This window comes from Stenella coeruleoalba (assembly GCF_951394435.1).
Source record: "Stenella coeruleoalba genome assembly, chromosome: 2".
Classification (NCBI taxonomy): Eukaryota; Metazoa; Chordata; class Mammalia; order Artiodactyla; family Delphinidae; genus Stenella; species Stenella coeruleoalba.
In genome coordinates, this window is record NC_137147.1 from 181,000,597 (window position 1) to 181,027,507 (window position 26,911).

Consider the following 26,911-nt stretch of genomic DNA (forward strand, 5'->3'; position numbering starts at 1 on the left):
AAGAAATCTGTCTTCCCCAAATAGAACAACCTTGCTGGGATGAGGGTGGAGTGAAATATCTGAATACTGTTCCTCACACTGAACCTGATATTCATACATATTTTCATCCAGTATCATTTTCTTTATCTGCCTAGAAGTTTCTAGAGTTGTTAATTTCTCCTCGTGGAGCTAAGTTTTCCAACTGAGAGGTGAGGCTAAAAACAGGGCTGAGTATCCAGCAAGGCCAGAGGGAGAATCATTATGGGGGCTTTAAAGTAATTAAGCAATAAGGTGACTACATCTCAGATGGGGTATCTAGAATACATACCGGTGGGTAGCAAGGGTCATTAACTAGGTCTGCTTTTGTAAGTAAAGTTTTATTGGAACATAGCCACGCCCATTCAGTAATATATGGCATATGGCTGCTTTTCCCAGTTGAGTGTTGTGTTAGAGACCGTATTGACCACGAAGCCTAAAATATTTATTATCTGGCCCTTTATAGCAAAAGTCCCTGGGGTATAGCAGTGAGCTATAACCTAGCATTGTGCCAGGCACTGAGAAGGAGACCAACGAGGTTTATGACACAGAGCTTACAAATTCAGATGGTTTCCACCCCTTGTCTTAGAATCTCACTGGTCTCAAACAAATCAAAATAAAACAAAACCCCACAGCAGTGCTGGCCCCAAGTACAAAGTTCCACATCCTTCAAGCCAGGGGTTGCCATTGCTGATTCTTTGGGACAGTGGCTTCATTAGAGTAATTTAGGTCTTACTAAAAAGGTACCTGCCTCACAGACACCCCTCAGGTGATTCTGGCGGAGAAACACTTCTACTTACTCAATCAGTGATGGGCAGCTCACAGGAGCTTCCTGTAGCCCATGAAGCCATTCCTGATTCTTACAAGGCACACGTGATCTTGACCTCAACCAAGGACCTTTCTTTAGAGCTTTAGAGAAAGAAGAATTCTTAGCTCTTCTGTCTCCAACTGTCTAGAGATTCTAGGATTCTATTTCTTGGGACTTAGGTGGTAACTACATTTTGGAACTGTCTACTTCTCCTTTCTACGTCTTCCTGGGGCCTCCCATTCCAGTGAGAGCTTGTTTCTAAAGCAGCAGTCTCTAAACTTTATCACAAATCCCATTGGTAAAGGAAATTAAGCGTGTATTCCCAGTAGGTGGACACTGAATTATAAATCACACTCATGCTCTTCTGTATTAATACGTGATGTAAAGTATAAACATAACAAAACTAAAATTTGGAAGAGGGTGAGACAGAGGTTAAATTACCATTCAACACTTGTATTAACAGCACAAAATATCTTTCTCTCATTGAATTGTTATTATTAATAAAATATTTTTAGTGAGAGCAGAAAGATTGAATGGGATTCATTAGATTTGAAAACTTTGGTTTAATGCTCAGTGGATCAGTAACTAAAGGGCTAGTTTCGAGATCCATTTATTTCCATGCTCAGATTTAATGGATATTTGAAATTAATTCTCGTCGTGGTATATGCGGATCTAAGGAAAAGAAATTCTTGTTGGCTGCACATAATAATCATTATATTCTTTTCTTAAATTCTATATGCCAATGAATCAAAGATTTCATTGAAATTTACCTAATACAATTTTACTTTTCCAGTTATCAATCTTTGCTTTTGTAACTTAATTAGAAATAATCAGAGTTTTCTATTTTTAATAAATGGCCTTGAAACCTATCCTTTTCTTTTGGAAGATTTTAGAAGAGGTTGGGAAGTATTTCTAAGATTTTAGAAGTGTGCAGATATAAGACAATTTTGAGTACCAAATCTCAAAATTCCAAAAACATAAATAGGATAGTAAAAAATTCTCTTTCCCACCCTCTCAATCAAGCGCTAGCTCTCTTTCCTACAGGCAACAAATGATACGACTATGTCTTCCAGAGATGTGATACACACACACACACACATATGTGAATATAGTCTTTGAGTTTTCTTCTTCAACTATTCCTGTACCTTACTTTTAAAACTTGGTAATATATTTTAAGGATCTATTTTTATGACTGTGCTGTATTGCAGTGTGATATAACATATTTAGTCGACTGGGTATCGATGCACATTTAAATTGTTTCATTCTTGTATGATAAACATATTAAACTAAATAATCTCACACGTATGTTATTTGCATATTTGTAAAAATATCTGTAGGATAAATTCCTAGAAGTGGAATTGCTGAGTTTTAGAGTGCTTTTGTACTTTTGCTAGACATTGCCAAATTGCCTTTCACGTGGGCCTGTACCAGGAAGATGAGGCTCTTTCCCCTCTGCCTGGTCAGCAGTGGCGTTATTAGACTTTTTAATCTTTGCCCATCTGAGAGGTGAGAATGGTTTCTTAATACAGTTTCAATTTATATTTCCTTTCATACATTCAGGAGCCATCTGTGGATCTTTTTCTGTGAACTGTCTCTAATATAAAAAATATTATAGGTTTGGTCTTCAAACATCTTTTTCAACTTCCTTTGAATTAAAGATTTTACTAATCAGTGAGAAAATCAAGGTAGACTGTGCCTTTCTCTTTCTTCAAAAATATGTGTTTGGCAAGTTTGTGAGATATAAAGTAAATATACAAAGGTCAGTCATAGTCTTATATACCACCAATACAAAATAGAATTTGACATTATAAAATACTTTTAAAAATAGCACAAAAACGAAGTACTTAAGTTTAGCTCTAACGAAATATACGCAGGACCTATATGCTGACAACTATAACAATAACAAGTAACAATAACAAACATAACAATAACAGTAACAGTAACAGTAACAAACAAACAATAACAAATAACATTTGTTATAACTATAACAAATGAAAATATCAAGAGGACCTAAATAAATGGTAAGATACTCCATGTTCATGGATTTGAAGGCTCAGTATTACTAAGATTTGATCGATAGATTCAATGGAATCACAAACAAAAACTGAGAAAGTTGTTTTGAAATGTTAATAAGATGATTCTAAAATTTTTATGGAAAGGTAAAGGGACTGAATACCCAAAACTATTCTGAAAAAGAAAAAAGTTGAAGGACCTTGGAACCTGGTTTTAAGACTTCATATAACACTGCGGTAATCAATACAGTAGGGTATTGGTGGAAAGATAGACACGTAGAACAATAAAACAGAATAGAGAGCCCAGAAATAGACTCACAAAAATATAGTCAACTGAATTTTTACGAAGATGTGAAGGCAATTAAAAGGAAAAATGAGTTTTTTCAACAAATGCTACTGGAATGATTGGGTGTATATTTGCAAAACAAACAAACAAACAAAAGTGCACCACCAATAAAACAATAAAAATAAAACAGGTATGTTGAAGGACACATACAGAAGAATTCTAAATAATCTTTGTAGATAATCCCTTGTCCAGGAAATGGAGCTTAATTCTCTTCCTTTTGAGTAGGGGCTGGATTTAGTGACTTGCTTCCAACAGAGAGAGTATGGAAAGGGGAAAAAAAGTGACTTTATATTAGAGAAACCTGGAAGACCCCACCTTAGCCAGTGATGAAGGTTGATCTCATCAGTCAAGAGTCATGTTCTGTAACCCCTGATGTGCTGTGATGAGAAGGGCACTTACCTCTGTGGTTTTCTCCCCTGGCATCCACAATCCCAGTCCAATCATAAGATAAGTCAAAACCCCGACGAAGGACATTCTACAAAATACCTGACCAGAACTCTTTAAATGTATCAAAGTCATGAAAAACTACATGAGAAATTGTTACAGACCAGAAGAGGTGAAGAAGATACAATGATTCGATCTAATGTGCAGTCCTGCATCGGCTCCTGGAACAGAGAAAGGACAATATTCATAAAACTGATGAAATCTGAATAACGCCTGTAGTTAATGCATTGATTTCTCAGTTTTGACAAATGTGCTGTGGGTGGGTCCCATGTTAGTGTCAAGGACCTGGGTAAAGGGAAGATAGAGAGAAATATAAACTTAGTCTAAAATTGTTCTAAATAAATAAATCTAAAAATATCTGCTCGTTTGCATAACTCTCATAGCCGCTTATAAAGTTGAGCAAACGTGAAACACTTGTGTCATGTGGTGCTTTACAATAAGGAGTATCTATTTGGTCTTCACCCCAGTTTCTTGGAAACATCCTAAGTAATAAGAGTGAGAAAGGTGTCTGATATTCATAACAAACCCCTTTCAACCACACCTGAGTTTGTGTTAATGATATGACTGTCAGAGCATCTAAGGATAGGGGCTGGTCACCAGGGGAAACAACCATGTGATCAGAGGGTTGGAACTTTCAGTCCCATCCTCTCGCCTCACCCCTGGCCTCCAGGGAGGGGAGAGGGGCTGGAGGTTGAGTCCAGTCCCCAGTGGCCGGTGATTTAATCAATCGTGTCTATGTAATGAAACCACAATAAAAACCCAAAAGGAGGGGCTCAGAGAGCTTCCAGGTTGGTGAACCAGAACATATCCACACGCTGGGGGGCTGGTACCTCCTACACTCGACCCAGACAGAAACTCCTGTGTTCAGGACGCTTCCAGGCCTGACCCTGTGGATGTCTTCATCTGACTGTTCCTTCGTAACCTTTAATGGCCTTTGCAATAAACTGATGATCTAGTAAGTAAACTGTCTACCTGAGTTCTGTGAGCCCCTCTGGCCAATGAATCAAACCAGAAGAGGGGACTGTGGAAGCCTCCAGATCATAGCCTGCTGGTCGGAAGCACAAGGATCAACCTGGGTTTGTGATCGGCCGTCTCGGGGGCCCGAGCCCTTACCCTGTGGGATCTGGTCGGACGCACAAGGATCAACCTGGGTTTGTGATCGGCCGTCTCGGGGGCCCGAGCCCTTACCCTGTGGGATCTGGTCGGAAGCACAAGGATCAACCTGGATTTGTGATCGGCCGTCTCGGGGGCCCGAGCCCTTACCCTGTGGGATCTGGTCGGAAGCACAAGGATCAACCAGGATTTGTGATCGGCCGTCTCGGGGGCCCGAGCCCTTACCCTGTGGGAGCTGATGGCTGCGTCTCCATGGAGATAGTGTCGGGACTGAGTTAAATTACAGGACACTCAGTCAGTGTCCACTGAGAATTGAAGAACTGCTTGGTGGTGCTGGGAAAACACACAGACTCAATGGACTTGCTTATGGCAAAATAAAAATGATTAATAGCTAAATCTGACAACACTCTTAGCTACTTTGCCCATGACAAACCCAGCAACCATGGCACACAAGATTTTTGAGATCACTCTTCTCATTACAAAGTATTGTGAAGAATCTATTATTGAAAGGCCCCATGTCTGTAAAATTAACCATAGTAACTACTAACGCAGTTCACCCTACTAATATAGTCTGATCTTACTTTTTTATAAAATGGAACCACGTTGGTGATAATCTGGGCCGTCTATCTTGCCACATGTTGCAATAAGCTGAAGGAAATGGGTGTCTCTATTATTGTCCCTCCGCTTCTCCGGGGCATGTGAAATAGGATGAAAGACTCAAGAACAATGCAGCTCAGGTACGTGACGGCTGGCGACTGGCCCCTGGAATTGGAGAGGAACCCGTCTTTACAAGGGATGGACTTCGGGCAGGATTCTAGGCTACCTTCCTCTGAAATAATAAGGAAAATGGATAAAATAATGAAAAAAATGCTTTGGTTCATCTTTTTTTTTTTTTTTTTACCATGCGTGTTTGTTTATGTTTACAGTTTTCTCTGCCATTTTTCTGAGTAGAAGAACCTGGAACGTTAAGAATGCAAGGTCTGCAATCAGACTGCCAGGGTCTGAACGTTTGCCCTGGCCAACTACGAAGGGTTACTTTAACTTCTCTGTGCTTCAGCGGCGCCTTCTGTAAAACGGGATCATAACAGTACTTTCTTCAACAGAGTAGCTGCTTGGTAGCCCAAGTGAAGGTGATACGTGTAAGCTGTTAGAATAGTGCCTGATATGTAACAAGAGCCTCCACACACGCTGGTTACTACCGTCATCCATGGAGATGACCGCTGTGGCTCTTTTCATGACCACGGTGAAGAAAATGAAGTCTTAGGTGAAAGCAGCAGGCAGGTTGGGTAGCGATTTTGATGAAGAAACATGAGACCACTCTCAATAAAGATTCATTCATCGGAAGGGTCTGGAGGATTTTCAAGTTAGAGTTCTCAGTGCAGCACGTTGGGAGATCTGAAAACGTTTTGTAAGTGATTGTGCAGGGAGGGTATTCACGTGCATTCTCTCTTTACAGGGTTTCTAAATGTGACCAGATCCCCAAAGGAACCTGGGACTTCCAACATATTAGGAACTGCTGCTTTTGAGCCTGCTCCGCGGAGGTTAGACGGCTCACCCCCTGGAGCCCTCTGCCCTGCCTCGAGGGACCTGCTCGGATAGGACACGAAGCTCCCGTGGTCTTTCATGCCACACGAATCTTGCCCTGGCTTAATGTTTTGCCTTCTTAATGTTTTTATTCCTTGACATTTTTGACATTTGCAGAATACATAATGAAAGATCTCCAGTGTTCCAAACACTCCCAGGTCCTTCAGGCATGGTTCAGGACCATAGGATAACATTGATTACTCCATGAAACACACACTAACTAAACTTTGTGGCAGTCATTCGTGCTCTGATCCTGGGAGAATCTGTGTGTGTGTGTGTGTGTGTTAGTGTTTAGTCCTTCCCATCAAATTCCTGCTACCTTTTCTCCCCACAAATGCCCACCTATTGGTAGACCTTTTTCTTTGCCATCATCTTTGCAAATCTTCCCCATTTTCACTTTCAGATGTCAGCGTGTCGTGTTATCTCCATTTCTAATTTTTTTGAAGTCCAAGATAAATGCAGAAAAAACTTGCACTGTGGCTGAACTCTCCTTCACTTCTTGAGAGGAAAATGTCTGTGTGGCATGACTTTTTCCATCATTTAATCCAACTGTTGCACTCTCAGAATACGAAAACTCAGAACCCTCGCAGGTCCCTGCCAAAGGCAAAATAGATGCTCCTGGGCCAGATGACTGGGGAATGAGGTCCCCACCAAACTACCTCTAGCCTTGAATGTGTCCCCCCAAAAGGAGGGCCCCAACTCTGCTGGAGTCCCGACTGCGTTGCCACTTTTAAGTGGGAAGGAATTTCTATGGGAATAAAATCCTGATTCCCTTGCTGTCATTTGTTTATTGTATCCGAGGTTTGCAGTAATTCGTAAGCATGTGTTTAAAATTCCACCTAACGTGTATCTCCGTTCTCGACGCTGGCAGACTCCAACGGTGAGAACTGAATCGTCTGGTGACCTTTCCGATTTCTGAATTTAGATTCAGAAAAAATCCCAATAACGAATCTGGATTCTTGAAGTTTACAATGAAAGACAAACTATTTATAAACAAATAATAAAACCAATCAAAATGAGATTTTTTTTTCAACCAGAAGGCACTCTAGAAACGTTATAGTCTAGTACTGTCTTTGGTTAGAAAGATGCGGCTTGAAGCGTTACCTTGCTGCATTTTAACGCGTAGCACAGTTTCTCTCCAAGTGAGCGTTCAGTAAGTGCCTGTTGAATGAATCTTTGTGATTAAGTGACTTTGCTATAAGAAAAAGTTTCCTGGTGCCTGGCCCTACCTAGTCAGAGCTTAAGAAATATTGAGTGAATAGGACATACCTATGGAAACTCACTGTAAAAGCCAATCATAACGAACAACCATTTAACCCAGAGGTGCAGCTTTCCACAAACCAGCTAATATCGCCAACAACAATTGGAGTCATCACTCTCCCTTCTGAGCACAGCAATCATCTAGCAGAATTCTAAGCAAGAATTATTTGCATAATCATGGCTGTTGCCCCATATCCTTTATTCAGTTAATCGGGGAGTATGCTTGTGTTCACAGTGGCTGACCTGGGTTAAGGGCCTGCTGCACCCTTTAGAAATTGTCATTTCTTTTACCATCTCCTAGAACCCTTGGCCCGCCCCCCACCCCAAGCCCTGGGTGCTCAGAAGGCCGGCCCCCGTCTCTGCTCACCTCCGTTCATTAAGCAGTGGATCCTCAGCCTGTTTCCATAAGGTACTGCCACCGGGCCAGCGCCTCACGTTATAGCTGCTCCCGTGTACCCACGGCCCAGGATTTTACACTTTGCCTTCCACAGTTTAATGTTTTTTGATGAAAAGATAACACTGCTTGCGAATCTGGATGGGTTTTCACAGCAGAGTTTGCACCACTAATGAGTTTGCTTAAGAAAAGTCGAGGATCCCAGATTTCATGGCAATTCCATTTGCTGACCCAGATGTGGTAATAATATTTGATATGAACTCAAGCAAGCGTTCCACGGATGTTAAAAATCATGGGCACTTCCAAGCGGTTATTATTTCTAATTTCATTTGGGGGTTTGGGGAAACCCTTGATCCTTTATATTTTTCCTTTGACTGGTAACCTGGTTTGTGGAGTATCTGAACCTCCTGTCTCTGGTTTCTGCGCACAATCCATGCACTTTCCTGGTGATTAACACCTCCATTAGCTACTGGGAAAAGGTAGGCACAGGCCCATTTTGTTTTGAAGGCAGCTCTTGCAAAAGATTTCAAAGGAGGAGATGCTAAAATGATTGGTAAAAATGAGGTTGAGGTTTCTGTGGATTTAAACTAGTTATGCCTTTCCTGTGTCCTGCTAGAAAGAATAATCATATTTAATTTGGTTTCTGGAGCTGAGAGAGCAGCGACTGGCTTTGGGATGATTATGGGTTCTTTAGGGAGATTAATTAAAGATACTTACTTGGGCCAAGCGAGAATCTGGTCCTGCGTTATGTGTTAAAGACACTCCTGTAACTAACTGCACATAAAAGATGAGTATGCACTTTTATCTATTAAAAATTCTCACAACTTAAATTTTTTCCCTTTTCAAGAAATTGTGTAACCGTTTTGCAAAACAATACTTCTCACTTTGGATGATGCAGGTTTCTTTATTCCCCCAAAGAATTGCTTGGAGATAATACGATTTCTGTGATTATGCATATCCACTTTCAGTATAAAGCAGAGGCTGGAGGTATTTGGATGTCAAGAATTTTGCAGTATTTGGAAAGCCTGCACCTTTTAAAATGTAAGAATGTTTGGAAACGCACACTCTACTTGGCTAGAAAATCCAAGGACTAAATTTGTACATCACCCCCTCCGCTTTCTGCAGCTGGGCACATCAGACACGTGATTCTGCCAGAGAGCAGAGCTGGCACCAGGCTCGGTTTCCATAACCTCAGGGCAAGGTGAGGAAGCGCGGCCCCTGAACCCGCCCCAGAATGTGAAATGGAAAATCTAATCACCCCTGCCCCTGAAGAAAATAGGCAGAGCACAGAGAATCATTGCCCGGAGGGAACAGTTCTCCCTTGGAGACAAAGTCCAAGGGTGACTTTATTTTTGTGTCTAAAATAAGTTCACAAAATCATAGGCAAGGAAGATGATGTGAATGTAGATCTTCTGTTCATCTTTGCACGCATCATAGGCCCAAGCATGGAACTTCGTACATTGTTGGTGTGAAATATGTCTTTTTTTGACTTGCATTATTAAAGATCTGGAACATTGGGCTTCCCTGGTGGCGCAGTGGTTGAGAGTCCGCCTGCCGATGCAGGGGACACGGGTTCGTGCCCCGGTCCGGGAAGATCCCACATGCCGCGGAGCGGCTGGGCCCGTGAGCCATGGCCGCTGAGCCTGCGCGTCCGGAGCCTGTGCTCCGCAACGGGAGAGGCCGCAACAGTGAGAGGCCCGCGTACTGCAAAAACAAAAACAAAACAAAACAAAAACAAAAACAAAACAAAACAAAAAAAAGATCAGATGCTACTAATAATCACAAAAAGATATGAGTTTGAAGTGATTGTCTAGCATTCAAATTTCTATTTGAGGGGGAATGCATACAATATTAATGTGGCTTGGTTTCCTTTGAGGTCCGAACAGCATTATATATACATATATATATAATATATATATTATATAACTTATATATTATACAGATGGCAGTATTGGATATATTCCTTAATCCCCCCCTTGGAGACAGACTGCTTGGTGTCAGAAACTCTCCTGAGAAACAATGTAGATATATTTTGCTTTAGTTTGTGCCAGCCCTAGTCTTTGTAGGGAAAAACATTCTGTTAACTTTCCTTGATGACCGCGGGCGGGGTTTCTTGGAGAGAAGGCGATCTTGAGAGTTCTTGAGAGCTGAGGATCCAGGAGTCTAAGTAACGGCCGGGAGCTTTGTCAGACCCCACTGCTTCCTTTGCCTCATAAAACAGCTATCTACATCCATCTCTGTTTATTTTTTCTCCTGCTTTTTCATTTGCTTAATGGACTTCAGCTGAAGACTTTCCTCAATGTCTGAGGAAAGTCAAGTCTAATAAAGCCCTGAAGACTTAGCCGGCTGAGTTCAGCACTTTTGGATGATTTTGTCTGACTTTCATCTTTGCTGCTGCAGAGACGATGGCCGAAGAGCTCCCTGGGAGGAACCCGGAGGATTTGGAGCCTGGGAAGCAACAGCCTGGATGAGTCACCCTTCACTGCTGCGCCCTGCTCGCTCTTTCCTCCTAAGCCCTCTGGCTGGCTTGTCTTGGCAGTCTGTGCCTCTTGCAGCCCTCTTCCCTGCTCCCTCACCCCCTCCCTCCTCCCCTTTCTTCCTTCCCTCCCCTCCCCCTCCCCCTTCCCCTCTCTCTCTCCCTCTCCTTCTCTTTCTCCTTCTTCTTGAGCTGTTTACCTCCACTCTCATCCCATTTACTCTCCCCACAGGCTCTCTGACTTATTCATGAGCCACAAGACGATCGAGCCCAGCCTTTCAGTCGACCACACCAAAGGCTGTAAGGGTTCAACACGATCGATGAGGCGTCTCCCATGTCCCCAGGAAGCTCCCACTCTGGTGGGTATGAGCAATGGCCGCGTGGGAGATGGTGAAAGGAAAAGTATTCTTGTTGGGGGTCCGGGAAGGCCAAGTTGAGAGAAGCAAGATGATCTGATGATGGAAGGTTTTGACGGCAAAGCCGAAGGCTGAAGACTCTGACGTTCTAGGGTTTGAGCCCCAGATCACCTTCATCGGAAAGAGCTGGCTGACTGGTTAAACATACAGATTGCTGGGTTTACAAACCAGGCCCACGGAATCCACACTTCTGGGTCAGGGCCCAGAAATCTGCATTTTCAGCAAATACCTCAGGTGATTCATTAGAAGTTGGAGAACCACTGATTAAAGCAATAGACAGCCTTGAAATTCAGAAATTAAATGCTTTTATTTTTAAGCTGTCTTCAGAGGTTGTAAATCTTTTTAAAAGCAGCATATTTTAATAAGTGAGTGTAATCCTTTCACATTGATTGTGTTTATGGACCCATCTGGGTTCTTTCTACCTCCTTTCTTGAACCACGCTTTTTCTTTGGCCATTTTTTCCTACTTTGTTGGCATCTGTTCATATGATGAAGCTTTGTTGTTGTTGTTAGTTGTTGGATCTGCTTTTCTTCCCCCTCATGCTGGTTTGAATATTACAGCTTTTCATTCTTCACTTTTTAGTAACATTTTTTTTATTTGCTTTTCTTTTAAATTGGAGTATAGTTGCTTTACAATATTGTGTTAGTTTATACTGTACAGCAAAGTGAATCAGCTGTACGTATACATATATCCCTTCTTTTTTGGATGTCCTTCTCATTTAGGTCACCATAGGGCACTGAATAGAGTTCCCTGTGCTATACAGTACTTTCTCATTAGTTACCTGTTTTGTACCTATGTGCTGTGGAATATGTATACAATGGAGTATTCCATCTATACAATGGAATATTACTCAGCCATAAAAAGGAACATTTGGTTTTAATGTGTATGTTTTATTTTACCTTTTCCTAATGACATGCAAAGTCGTACTTCTTCCATAACACAAAGATACTGTTAATGGGCCAACATGCTTTCATACTTTCCATTTTATCTCCCTATCTTCCTGTTATTCCTATCTAAAATTTCAGTTCTATCTCCTGCAACACAAAATACAATCAGCTATTATTTTTTTACTATGCGTAGTTAGCTACATCCACATAGTTTACCAGCATCTTTCTTGCTAAAGACTATATTCCTTAAAAATTCAAGAAAGGTCTGAGGGTAGTCAACTTTCTACGTTTGTCTGTGTTTGACAATGACTTTATCTGGCCCTCCTGATTGAATGATCTTTCATCCTGGTCCAGACTGATGACGGTTCCTTTCTGCGTCACTTTGAGGATGTCACCCTGCTGTCTTCTGGTATATGTTACTGGTGAGATGTTGGGCCGACAAGCTTTCGGGTGGTTGTTGTAGCCTTGCGTCCTGGTGTTCATGCTCTCATATCACCTCCTCTTTTGAGTTTGGGTGACTTGCTTCTAACCAATAAACATGGCCATGGAGATGGGATGTCACTGCTGGGGTCACACTGTGCTGTACAGGCAGACCTCAGAGATATTGTGGGTTTGGCCCCAAACCACTCCAATAAAGTGAGTATGGCACGAAAACAAGACACATAAATTTTTTGGCTTCCCAGTGCATGTAAAAGTTATGTTTACACTATACTGTATTCTATTAAGTGTGCAATAATATTATGCCTAAAAAGCTATGTACATATCTTCATTTAAAATTTTTATATTGCTAAAAAATGTTAACCACCACCTGAGCCTTCAGTGGGTCATAATCATTTTTACTGGTGGAGGGATTGAAATATTGCGATAATTACCAAAATGTAAAATTTTGTAAAATTTTTTTTTCAACCTGTAAAAAGTACATTATCTGTGAAGTGTGACAAAGTGAACGACAAAATGAGGTCTGCCTTGCTAGCGGACTGGCTCTAAGTTGTGTGATCTTGGAAGGGGATCCTTCCCCAGCTGAGCCTCCAGATAAGAGCCTAGCCCTGGCTGCCACCTTGATTGTACCCTCACAGAGAGCCCAGCTAAGCCGTGTCCAAACTCCTGACCCAGAGAAACTGTAAAACAAAAAAGTGTGTGTTCTTTTAAGCAGTCAGTGTTGTGTTAATGTTTTACATAACATAGAAAGCAAATACATGACCCAGCCGTTACTCATTTGAAAGTAATCTGTCATTTCTCCCTTGTAACTTCTGAAGATTGTCCCTTTTTTCTTGACGCTCCACAGTTTCACTGCAGTGTCTAGGTGTAGTTTTATTTTCCTTTATCCTTTCCACATGTGCACAATATATGTAAATATACACATATACTCTTTTTTCCCTTCAATTCAGGAAAATCCTCAGCCATTATATTTTCAAACATTGCCGCTCCACCATTCCGTACGTCCCCCACTTCTGGAGCTCCTAGTAGACCCACATTCACAACATGTATGTTTTCTTTCTGCAGTGGTAGCATCAAAGACCACTGATCACAGACCGCCATAACACATGAATAATAATGAAGAAGTCTGAAGCGTTGTGAGAATTACCAAATGTGGCCCAGAGACAGGAAGCGAGCAAATGCTTTTGGAAAAACGGCGCCCATAGACTTGTTCACAAGGGTGGCCACAGACCTTCAGTTTGTCAAAACCATAGTATCTCTGAAGTGCAATAAAGTGAGGTGTGCCTGAATGTTTGGAATCCAGGAAGGAGATTAGCCTGTGCCGTCAGAACACTCTCTCTGTTGGAGAGTCCAGGAATCAATATTGTTCAATATTCTTATCGTCATATTTGGTTAGGATAGAATATTTCCAATTCAATTACATGCATTTTTTGACCAAACCCTCTTCGCCGTTGTTTTTAGAGGGAGTATATGAGAAGCACTTGAGCATCCACCCTGTTAGGTTATAATTCATGTTATCAAAGTTTATCATCTGCTGTAATAGGCAGATGTGATATTGAATTACACGGGCTTGAAAAGTGTGTGTGATATTTACACACGCCTTCAAGGGGAGTCAATTTGAAAATGGAACATGTAGGCACTGACTATGTTTCTGCAGAAGTTGCAGAAGCATGTTGCCGTGGGGAAGCCTTATAGGACGGGAGTAAATGCAGGGGATGGGATGCGAGGCAGCTGGGAGCACAGCTCTGGGACCAAGATCAAGACTGGCTGGGTGGGAATCCCAGCTCCTCCGCTTCCTCTTTGCTCAGTCTTGGACTCTGTGCCTGGGTTTTGTCATCTGTAAGATGGAGAGAATAATAGAACCCCCTTTACAGAGTGGTGGTGTGGTCCAGAGACTCAGTCTCAATCCAGTGTGTGCCTGGACATTTCTGGCATCAGTATGTACTCAGGGAAGACCAGCCATTGTCATCCCAGCTGTAAAGTCTGCCACACCAGCAGCTTTGAAGAGGATAGTAGGCTTCAGATGTGTAGGATCTAGTGTGTTTGTTCAAAAGAATCAGGCTCGTCATGACGGTTAACTTTCTATGTCAACATGACTGGGCCCTGGGCTGCCCAGATATTTAGTCAAACATTCTAGGTGTGTCTGTGAGGGTGTTTCCAGATGTGATCAACATTTGAATCAGTTACTAAGCAAAGCAGGTTGCCCTCCCCAGTGTGGGTGGGCCTCGTCCAATCAGTTGCAGACTTGAATAGAACAAAAGACCAAGTAAGAGACAACTCCTCCTGCCTGACGGCCTTGAATTGAAACATCAGTTCTTGGGGCTCAAGGCTGGCAGCCTTTGGACTAGAACTTACACCATGGGTTCTGACAAGTTTGTGGACTTGTCGGGATCCTTAACTGCACAGGCCAGTTCCTCATAGGATGAAAACCATGGCCCCAAACAATGTATATGCACATGTACACAGGCAAACACACACGGAGAGTTCATACCACGTTTGACACAGACCTGTCCCAAGATCCCCACATTAGCTGGATGTCAAAACACTTTCCTTGACAAATCCACATTCATTTGTGTATTTCCAAGGAAGCTGAAATCATTCTACTGCCATGTACTCCCCTGTCCCAATGGGTTATAAATAAGATGCTGAGATGTCTATTTTAATCTGCGGAAAATATTTCATTACCAACTAAATACCAACTGAAGGAAGCCAGAAGGAGATTTTACGAAACTGAAAGTATATTTGTTCTCTCGCTTCTCAAGGAACTGTCTCACCAGCTGAGAGATCAATATGCTGAACTTAACACATCTCCATCACTGGATTCTATCATTTTAAAGAGAAACTCAGACTCACTACAGCGCACCCACCAGAAACACATGAAAGGCTTACTTCTGTGTCATTTCCTTATTTTCCTTCAGAAGGCAAATTTTAAAAAATATTTGATGTTCTTATGTCAATATTTTCTTCTATAGATTTTGACCCATTGCCAGGAATATCATGTTTCCTAGAAGCATGCAGTCATTTTATCTCAGATGTTTTCATCCAAATGTTTTATAGCAATACACATTTCTGGAGGAACTCATTGTTTTGAAATACAGCTTGAGCAAGGAGTTGATGGATGGTACATCCTTAATTTCATTTCTGTTGCTCTTTCATGCTATCTAGAGAGGAGACTCAGAAAACTGACACCATACTTGTGATAAATGCTGGTATAAAAAGTGGTGGGATACTGTTCATCCTCTTGAATCATATGTCCCGGGTCTGGAGATAGATAATCCTAATTTATAAGAATCTCCGGACAATGTCCTTATCTGGACCATATTGACATGGCCCCAGGTAGAATTATCTAGCAGGCAACTTTCTTGCCACCTCACAACACACACATCTTTCTCTAGAGGAATTCTTATTCCATCCCCCGAACCCAGAAGTATCCAGCATCCTAATAACCTAAGCATGAGACTACCTCTGCTATAGCATCCCGTCCAAGCCCACAAGCCTTAGCAGAGCCGCATCCTTTAAATCTTTGCCTTTGTCTACTCAGTATTGACATTGTCTACTCTGTCCTTTCCTGAAGGCCTGTTCTCTGTTCTTTGTGCTCAGGGTTAATCATAGTTCACTTGTCTCAAATAAAGTATCTGCATTTTAATAAAGCGAGACGTCCATGGCTGAACCTGGAAGGGGAGACCAGTATGGAGAATCATGGGCCCCCAGCAGGAGCATCTTGGAAGAGGCTTTGAATATAAAAGAACCCATGTTACTCCACATACAGAAAGAAGGAGACTTGTAGAGCTCCTGGTGACATTTCTTCTTAAAGACCCGCCTTGCTGACCAAAGTTTTCTTACTCATAATTGGAAAGCAGCCCAAATATTCTTTTTAGCTGAAAAGTGAGCTGGGTGTGTGAAACATTTGGAAACAGTGATTAAAGCACATACAGGGTCCCGTGTATAAAGATGAAGGTTCTCTTGGACGTGAAGGACCTGTCCTGGAGGGATGTGCAATTGGCATCAACCCCCAGTGCCATAGTGGAGCATCTCGTGTTTCCAGAATAAAAATAGAATTGTTGTGCTCAATTTTGTCTAAGCTGAAAATGTTCCAACCAGAGATTCCTGGGGAGTGGGGAGAAAGACGGTCAGTGCTGGGAAGTTTCCATCTGTTCCTAATGCATGTCCGCTCCTGATGTAACTCTTGTAACAGCTTTTTATGAAGACTATTTAAGAAGGAAGCTCTGTTAAAAATGGTCCCCAGGACGTTTTGTGGATGAAAGGACACAACCGTGGAATCATTAGTTTCTGTGTAACCAAAGGTACCACGACTCTGTGTATCTTATAGAAAGTTCTAGAAAAGTCTGTAGCGTCCTGTTACAATTCACGAGGCTTTGTATGGCATTAAAAAAAAGTAGAGACCCTTAAGCCCTTCTTCTTCTTCTTCTATTCTTTCAGGTGAATCTCAAGAGTCTTCTATTTCACTCTGCAAAAAAAAACCAAAAAAACCCAAAACAAAAAACTTTATTTTCTGGGAACCTGCGAATAAGGATCATTGCATCCGATAGGAGTGGACAGCCACTTTGGTGGGAAATCTGTGAGTTTTCTGTTTCCTCAGTGTTTGTGAGGAAGGACTTTGTGGTGTTCCCAGGCAGAAAGTCACAATTTGCATTTTGGAAATAGAAACAAAACAAGGATAGGATTGGAGATGGGTCCAGGACTAGAGAACAAAACAAGACACACACACACACACACACACACACACACACACACACACACACACACACAAAATGAGGGTAATTCAGGCCAAATACTGGGCTTGGCTCATGTAGCGATTTATGACTGTTGCTTGCTGCTTTGAAAATTTATGGCTAGTAGGCGAGGATGCCCCCGCCGCCATCTCATGAGTCCACTGGCACGGGCTCCGCACTGCTGGTTGCTCTGAAGAGAGTGGAACAAGTAAGTAGTCTCCTCCTTGCTGCTTTGGAGACACTTTGCACATGTTTTTCCAATAAAACTTCACTGTGTAACGTGCTGGGTCAATAGCAGAGCAGAAAAAACATTTCACTTGGCAAACCGCATGGCCGAGACTCCAGATTGCCTCAGAGGCGAAGTGAAGTGAGAGTTCGTTCTAATTAGACCACTTGTACTCTGTAAACACTTTACTTGTTCTCCTTAACTTGCTGAAGTTTCCCCCCTCGTCCCCTTGTGTTTCTCTGTGTATTCTTCCATTCACGACTGGAATGTCTTTCCAATGAAAATAAATTGCACGTTTGCAGGTGTGAAGATAAGGAGAGAAGCTTCAGTGTGGTACGTTGGAGGATAGCCATTCCTGACTCAGGTGGAGAAGTTACAGACGCTTCTCATAAACAGAGTGCAGAACACATGCCCATACACTTCCTGGTATTTCAGCCTATGATGTGGTCACAGCCGCATCCTCTCTCTCTGAGGCTGTGCAAGGAGATCAAGGTGACCCCTGGCCTAGGTGGCTCGTCCCGGCCGTGCAGAGCCCTAGGTGTCCCCTTGAGAGGACATTGCTCAATGCACAATGTTGACCTCTCTCTCTGTCTTTACCTGTGTTGTAGATACAGATAGACACACACATTAAATCTTTTACACTTCCACACATATATTTAAATGTAAAATGTATGTATATATCGGGTTTAATCCTTCACACTCTTGTGCAAGCTGTGTGACTGTGTGGATGAGTCCCGAAGGGGCTCGTGTCCACACACGTGTCCACTCAGAGTAGACACGACGCTCTTCACTGCTCTGCAATTCACATACGAGAGCGGGATAACACTGCAAACTTTCAGAATACTCTAAGACCCCATAGAACTTTTTTAGAAAACAGCACTCTCAACCTTATTTCCTTTGCTTTCTAGAGCAGCAAAGAAATAAAAAACAAACAAAAAGTCACTCTGACTCGACTCGATCAGCCCCAGCAAGAACTTGGCCTTCACAGCTGTGCAGATGAGCAAGGGGCACGATGCCACAAGGGGCGGGGCGGTGCAGGAACAAAGGTGCGGGTCCAGGTGCAGGAAGAGATGGGGGTGTTCACGTGGGTTTCCAGGTAGGTATTTTTTCAAATATGTAGGAGGAGATTAAGAGCAGGGTTAGGACTTCCTGGGGGTACTTCCCACGCCTTCCACCGATATTACCAAGGCTGAGCTGTCACGAGGAGGGGGCCTGGGGACCAAGAGTGAAGGAGCAGCTTCGTGTGGCCCTGTGTCTTGGTGTCTTCCTCCATGAGAAAGGCCAGAATCAGCAGGGACCGTGACAAGGTGAGCCGGCGCCCTCTAGCCCGCCAGCTTCCCGGGGCCCAGCGTTGTGCCTTATCCGTCTTTGTGCCCTGACGTCATGTCCCTGACCTTGGATGCCCACGGGAATGACCACTGAGCACTGGAGTGTGCCTCTACTTCTCGGAGGACCCCGCCTTTCATGAGATGGGAGGTCAGCGCAGGGGGGCACTGTCTGCACACTGTCTGTAGAGCAGCACGGTCCTGTAGGTCTCAGGGCTCCCTCAGAGAGGCAAGTGAGATTGCTTTCCACCAGCACATCCCAAAGAGTCTCCTTAGAAGGAGCCATGGTGGAAACAGGGCAAGGGGTGCGAGTCTGTCACGACCTGCTGCATTCCTCCCCCTTCCATTATGATCGCCTTTGACCTTCGGGAGCTGCCCTGGCCCCCTTTCATCCTTGAGACCAATCCAGGGTCTGAACCTGAAACCCGACTAGAGCCATCACAGGAAAGCTTCACTCTCAGATTTTTGCCATTTTAGCTCAATTTGGGATACACCAGGACTGTTTCCTGTTGCAAATATTACCTCAGGAGGGAAGATAAGAGAACCTGTTCATGATTGCTTGTCTCACTTTGTCCAGCACAAAATAGATCGAGGGAACATAGGTGATGGGGTGCGGGGCAAATCCATCGGGGTTCTTGGTGGAAGGGAGGGAAGAGAGAGACGAGGATGGAGAAGAGGAAGGTTGGGACTCTGGGGCTTGGATGGGAAGCCAGCGGCGATGGGGGCAGCAGGCGGACCCCGGGGAGGGCAAGGACCGGGTGGGCCAAGGAGGCTGTGAACTTGGCCCCTCCAGTGTGGCCTGGAGGGGATGGCACAGACCAAGTCCGGCTCAGTTCCACGCCCTTGAAGACCACACGCCGAGTAGGGTCCACAGGAAGAAAGGTGTGCTGGCCCGCTGTCAGTACAGGGAGAGCACTCCTGGAGAACAGAAGGGTTTATTTCAGTAGCTACCTTTTAACTTTTTCTTAATTCTAGAAGTCATAATTTAATGTAAAATAAATGAAAAGTGGAAAAAAGGAAAGGGATATGTACCTGTTCAAAGAAAAAAACCCCGCCAGTGACAGTTCGCTACAGTTCTTTCACACATTAAGTCATTTAACAAAATTTTCACAGAGCACTAACGTGTGGAAGGCTCTGTACTAGGACCTGGGGATTCAATAATAAACACCACTGTGGTCTCAGCCTTCAGTAACAACAGTGATCACGTGCTGGGCATTCTGCCTCGGTAGTGCGTTTTTTTTTTTTTTTTTTTTTTTTTTGCGGTACGCGGGCCTCTCACTGTCGTGGCCTCTCCCGTTGCAGAGCACAGGCTCCGAACGCGCAGGCTCAGCGGCCATGGCTCACGGGACCAGCCGCTCCGCGGCATGTGGGATCTTCCCGGATTGGGGCACGAACCCGCGTCCCCTGCATCGGCAGGCGGACTCTCAACCACTGCGCCACCAGGGAAGCCCTGGTAGTGCGTTTTACATTTAGTTATACAGCATCAATTTTCTTACATCAATACATTTTCTTCTAGAATGTGTTTGATAACGGCCCCGTTATTATTTCATTTAATAGACTTAAAATTATTCATTAACCAGAGTTATAGCTAGAGAGCTAGGGTTTTTTATTCATTTTTTTTTACTCCTCCCTTTTTATTTTGACAATATAATGTTAAAATAAACATTCTCGAATGTACATTTTATGTTTCTATTATTTTTGTTGTTGTTGGTTTGATACTAGAATTGGTCATTCTTTTTTTTTTAATTGACGTATACTTGACTTACAATATATTAACTTCAGGTGTAAAACATAGCAATTTTTAATAGATCATGCGCTACACAAAGTTATTACACAAAATTGGTCATTCTAAGGGCTTCTTAGATATGTAATAAAAGATTATTTATCCAAACTGTTCAGACATGACTGTTTGTGAATTAGTGATATTTCTAGAATTTAAGCATCTTATTCCAAATAGCACACTTACTGAAAAATAAAATAAAAATGTTATTCTGACAAACATCTGAATGCCTACTCTTTCTTTCCCTTTTACTTATGTATTAAGGGACTGGATGTATATTATATGTTTGTGTCATGTTTTCTAACAATTGTTATCCTCTTAAGGCATTCAGTTAGGAATGCATTTCCTGTCAAGTAGTAGAGAACCAGGTTTATGTTACCTTAGTCATATGAGGCTTAGTTTTTCTTATACAACCAGGAGACTGGGGCTGCTGAGGGCTCTCTGTCTGGGCTAAAGTCACTGTAATCTTCTTTACCTTCTCTTATAGTCACAAAGTGGCTGCCTAGCTCCAGGCTTCACATCCTCACTCCAGATGGAAGAAGCAAAGAAGTTGGCAACCTCTTTTTCTTTCTTTTTAACATCCTATGCCTAAACTTTATGTACTTTTAAACAGATTTATTAAAGTATAATGGATATACAAAGAATTGCATTTATTTAATGTGTACAGTTTGATGGGTTTGGACATATTGAAATACCCATGATACCGTCACCACAGTCAAGGTAACAGACATCTCCAACACCTCCCAGAGTTTCCTTGGGTCCTTTTGTTTTTGTTTTGTTTTGTGCTAAGAGCACTTAACATGAGATCTACTATCTTAACAAATTTTTTGAAGCAAGCAATGTGCTATTGTCAACTGCAGGAACAATGTTGTGCCACAGATGTGTGAACTCATTCATGCAGCACACCCGCCAAGAGTAAACCTCCAGTAACTGACCCTAAAGAAATGGAAACCTTTGACCTACCTGGAAGGACTGATATACAAACCTCTTCTTACAGCTCCTTGTACCGATTTCACATCACACGGGCACCCATATCCAAAGGGGGTGAAAGTGAGTATTGAGCTTTTCAGTTTTAGGGGTAAAATGAATAAGAGACAAGAGGGTCACAAAGAGGGGGTGGGGCAGCCAGCCCACAGCACCCACTGTACACACACCCTGGCTGCTGTGTATATGTCTCCTTTTATGGACTTCTTATGCATTTCCTTTACCCTTTATTCTCTCTCTCTCTCTCTGTGCATGTGTGTGATGTGTGGACATTTTGTTTTATATCCGTTGGTCTTTTCTCCTTGTGGTTTCTACTTCTTTTTTTTTAATTGAAGTATAGTTGATTTACAAGGTAGTGTTAATTACTGCTGTATGGCAAAGTGATTCAGTTATACACACACATATATATAGATATATATACATTCTTTGCATTATTCTTTTCCACTATGGTTTATCACAGGATACTGACTATAGTTCCCTGTGCTCTACAGTAGGACCTTGTTGTCTATCCATTCTCTATATAATAGTTTGCATCTGCTCATCCCAAACTCCCAATCCTTCTCTCCCCAAGCCCCCCTTGGCAACCACAAGTCTGCTCTATGTCTGTGAGTCTGTTTCTGCTTTGTAGATAGGTTCATTTGTGTCATATTTTAGATTCCACATATAAGTGATATCATATGGTATTTATCTTTCTTTTTCTGACTTACTTCATTTAGTATGATCATCTCTAGTTGCATCCATGCTGTTGCAAATGGCAGTATTTCGTTCTTTTCGTGGCTGAGTAGTCTTCCATGGTATACGTGTGCCCCATCTTCTTTATCCATTCATCTGTCGATGGACATTTAGGTTGTTTCCATGACCTGGCTATTGTGAATAGAGCTGCTGTGAACACTGGGGTTCATGTATGTTTTTTGAATTATAATTTTGTCTGGATATTTTCCCAGGAGTAGGATTGCTGGGTCGTAGGGAAGTTCTATTTGTAGTTTTCTGAGGAACCTCCATACTGTTCTCCATAGTGGCTGCACCAACTTACATTGCCACCAACAGTGCAGGAGGGTTCCCTTTTCTCCACTCCCCCGGCCCAGGATTTGTTATTTGTAGACTTTTTGTATTTCTGCTTCTTGTGGTCATGCTTAGAAAATCCTTCCCTTCTCAAAAAACAACTATATAAACAGTCAGTTACATTTTCTCCTTTTATAATTTTATGTTAAATACTTATCTTTTTAATCCATTTGGAATTTCTTTTGGCATGAGCCTTGAGGACGATCTCTTAACTTGTATATTTATCCGTGTACAACCTAGTGATAATCTATGTGTCCCTTACTAAGTGGACATATTACTCTTACCATATACTATTGAATTTGGGGGTCTGTTTCTAGACATTCTATTCTCGGTCCACTGATTTCTTTATCCACCCTGGCGCTGATGCACGTTTGTTTAGTTACTATAGCTTTATAATCTAGTATATTGCCTGGCACTGCAAGTTGGCTCATTTGTCTTCTGAAATTCTTTATTGGATTTTCTCATCTGTTTAGTGTTTCTCAAGTTTGAATTATGGTCAGTTTAGTTAAGTCCCCCCTGAGGAGCCTGGGAACCTTGGAAAGTGGTCTGCTCCCATGGCTTTGGATGCTGTAGGCTAAGGAACCATTCCTGGACGCTCCTCTAACGGAGCGTTTTTACAAAGTTGATCTTTGAGATGAAATTGGTGGACTGTTTCCAGAGAAGTTGACCTGGAGACTCACAAAAACATCTAGAAGGTGTCGATGGGCAGTTTCAGTCATCAACACATACTGAAGTTTCCCCAGAACAGGATTCACTCATTCATTCATTCATTCATTTCTCTCCTAAACACTCTAAGATGCCTGACTTCACAGGCTCACAGAGAGCATACGACCAGCACAACGCAGACGCTAGGGGACACGAACCGATGCCAACAGCGGTCAGTACTTTCCCCCGTGGATTCTTTGGTTTTAAGGGAGTCTATTTTTAGTACAGGTATTTATAGCCCTGGTTTTTCAAAGATGAGACACCCCGTGCCAGATGTTCTGCTCAGACAGTATGGAAGCCGCCAGATGAGGTGCCGCACCCCCCCCGAGGCCGGGCGACTTTCCTCTAACGACGTATTCCCGGCGGCTGCTCCGCTCATTCCATCGTCGTGAGCCATGTGTCAAACTCCCGGGCTTGACACATGTAAGGAGATAATTCACATGATCCCAAGCTTGTTTTTGACTCTCTTTTTTTTTTTTAATGCAATAAAACTTTACAGTACAACCAGCATGACTCAATGTTGTTTTTGGATTTCAAAATATTGAGGTTAGACTTGCTAATGATTTGCTCCGGAGCTACTCTTACAAGGCGAGCCAGGGCTCCGTGCTGCCAGCGCATCTGAGAAAGGCCTGCAACGCGCTCCCAGAGATGCCCTTTCCACCCCGTGCAGCCGTGCCTGCAGCTCCAGGACCAGAGCCCACGGCTGATGGACGTAGGAGCCACCATGATGCAGCGGTCACCACCTCCAGGTCATAAGTACAGATAAAGCGTGACTCCACGTCGTCTCTTTCTGTCATTGCCGTACTGTTGGAAGCAATGGAGAATGCATCTTTTTAGTCAAAGCAGCTGGATGGAACACAGTTCTTCACAAATCTTTAAATATCTTTCTCATTCTCTTCACGCGTGAGCTATCTCATTCAATCTCCAGCTCCTTCTTTTATTATCTCATTTACCCTAATGGCAGGCAAGGTCAAAGAGACTGACCTTGGTTGCTAGAAAATAATCTCCTTGTTTTGACAAGAAAAGTCCTGGCTTCTCTGCGAGTTTTATTTTCTACAAACGTTGTAGCATTTATCTTCCAGAGAAAGACTGTTACAGATGCCCAGAGTTCACCTTATCTCTTAAGTAAAACGTTTTATTTATGGAGAAAGTCTTGTGTCATGTCTGGACCCTGCCACTGAATTCTCCTTTCTTCCTTTCTTTTTTTTTAAACGTAAAGAGAGAGGACTTTGTTTCATACCCATAAGAGCATCAACTCAACTTGCTAACCAGTTGGCCTAGGGCAGGATAGGTCACATCAACACTAATGAAAGGTACTTGTCTGAAACTCTCAGCAAAAACAACCAAAAAGCAAAAATCCTTCACCAACTTGAGGCTTCTGTCTGCCTTTTCACTTGAAAACTCTAATTTATACAGCCATCCCTCCGTATCCATGCGGGGTTGGTTCAAAACCCCTGCAGATACCAAAATCCACGGATGCCCAAGTCCCTTGTATAAAATGGGGTATTATTTGCATATAAACTAAGCACATCTTCCCATACACTTTAGAGCATCTCTAGATTACTCATAATACCTAATGCAATGCAAATGCTATTTAACTAGTTGTAAATACAGTGTAACTGCTATGGAATAGTTGCCGGCAAGAGGCGAGTTCAAGTTTTGCTTCTTGGAACTTTCTGGATTATCTTGGCTGACCATGGATGCTAAACCATGATGAGGAGGGCTGACTGTCCTCGCTCAGATTTGACCCTCTTTGGAGCTCAGCCTTGGGGAGATGGGAGGGTAGGTAAGGGTGGGGGTCTTAGAGTCATGTCGATTGAATGAATACCTCCCGGTGACTAATGTGGAATGTCTGGCATTTAAAAAAAGGAGTTGAGTTACAAGTATCCCTGAAATCTTTTCTTTAATTAAAAATTTAAAAATCCCAGGACTCACACAACCACTCCTAGTCTGATTCAGAATATCCAGCTAGCCTCAACTTCAGGTAGCAACTCTGACCCCTTGAGCAGGGAATCCAACACTCTAAACAGGGCTCTGCATCCTATCCCACCCCCCGCTGTCTGAGTTCTCTCCTTCTGACTCCCCTCCATCTCCCTGGGAGAGAGAACTGGTAAAGGAAATAAGGTCTGTGATAGGCCAGAACCTCACTCTAAGCCCATTACAGTCAGTGTCTGAGGAAGGAAACGAGGGTCTTTGACAGGGTCGCTAATGGAACGTGTGTTAAATGGGGTGTCTCGGAACAAGGCTTCCCCGAGTGACAGGGGGGGCATCTTGTCTTTGTGGTTTCCAAACCCTCACCTTGAAAGTGCAGTCCCTTTTGTCTCTCTGGAAGACGTAACGATATCTGTGAACAGATTAAGACCTGCCTCTTTAAAACCGTTGCTGGATCGTAGTGTGCTGATATTAGTCTGTTTCTTCAGGAGAGAAGCAAATATTTGCTTGTTGAAATGTCTGATCTGAAGAGCTTTGGATTTCAGCTTATTACCCAATGACTCTCTTCTTGGTATAGATACTTTTCCAGATAAAACAACGTTACTCTTGGTTACCTCATCAGGTGTTGGGTTCAGAAGTTATGGCCAGTAGGTAACACATAATATGGCCAATGTGTGTGTCTTCCTTGTGTGTGTGTGTGTGTGTGTTGTGTACACACTATTTAGGTCGCAGATGGTTCTGTCCAATATCCAGAAATCCAGTCGCACTGTCAATGCCATGATAGAACAGAACTCATCTCCTCCAGAGCATAAGTCCGCATAGTGACCGTTGTTAACAAAAGATGTTGACCCCTTCTGAGTGTTTCCACTTATGCCAGCATTTCAGATGGCCTGGCAATGCCTATTCCTACTCTGGTACTCAAGTCCCTGTGTCTGAGAGCTTGCCCAGCTGATCCGAGCCTGAGTTAGAGCATGAGTTTTCAGCCTATGAAAAAGAAGTGAGAAATGTAGGCTCTCGGGCTGGCAACCTCGCAGACCAGGCTGGAGAGAGCATCGCCGCACCGCCCTTCCTGTCCTGCCTCTGCAGGCCGCTCCCTGGAGCCGCGATGCTATCAGCATTCTCGGTGGAGTCTGTCTGAGTGACGGATGATTCATGAGCTGTAACTACAACGATCGTTGACAAAAAACAGTGGGCTGCAAAAGTTGGGGGGTTGCGGGAAGGGAGGGTAAAGGGGGCTCATTTTATCTCTAAAAATATCCCTCCATAAAAATGTCAAAAGAAGTTCCTTTCTAAATGTCCGTATGAGCGCTTTTCTGGGACAATGCATTTTTACTCTAAGCAAGTTTTGCAAAGAATTTTGAGGCAGGAAGGGGAATTTAGGTCTTTTTGTTGTTGTCGCTCAAGGTTTCCAAAGCAGAATCAGCCTTCTTTGGGAGCTCGGGAGCTGGGGTATAAAAGAGCGTGCACATACAGTTCCGACAGTGGGGTCGGAGAGGGTGTAAGAGGAGGGAAAGAAAGTCTGCTTTGAAGAGGTTAATTGTCGGGCTCCTCTGTTGCTGGCCTGGGCAACGTGGGGTTTGTCCCAGCAGAGGGCTGCTCACTCTAGCCAGACCGAAGCACACCTCACTGCCCTTGGTGTCCTGCTGAAACCCAACCCGGTGATACGTCACTGCAGACTCGAGAGATTACATTAGCCTTCGAGTATGCACTTTAGTCCACGAAACCACTGCTGTCCTTGCGTTAGGAACAGGTTGTAAATAATCTGCTGCCTAGCATTGGCACTCCTGTGATTTCTCCCCAAGCCATAGCCTCTCCGCTTAGCAATGCGAGACATGAGGTCATCCAAGGTTTGGTTTCAGATGACCACTCCAGGTGACTTCATATACACCAGCCCAAATTCCACGCCTTCTCCAGACTCGTGGACACGGTCAGCTCTCTGTGATGTGAGCAGGCCAGCTTTTCCCTCCTTTT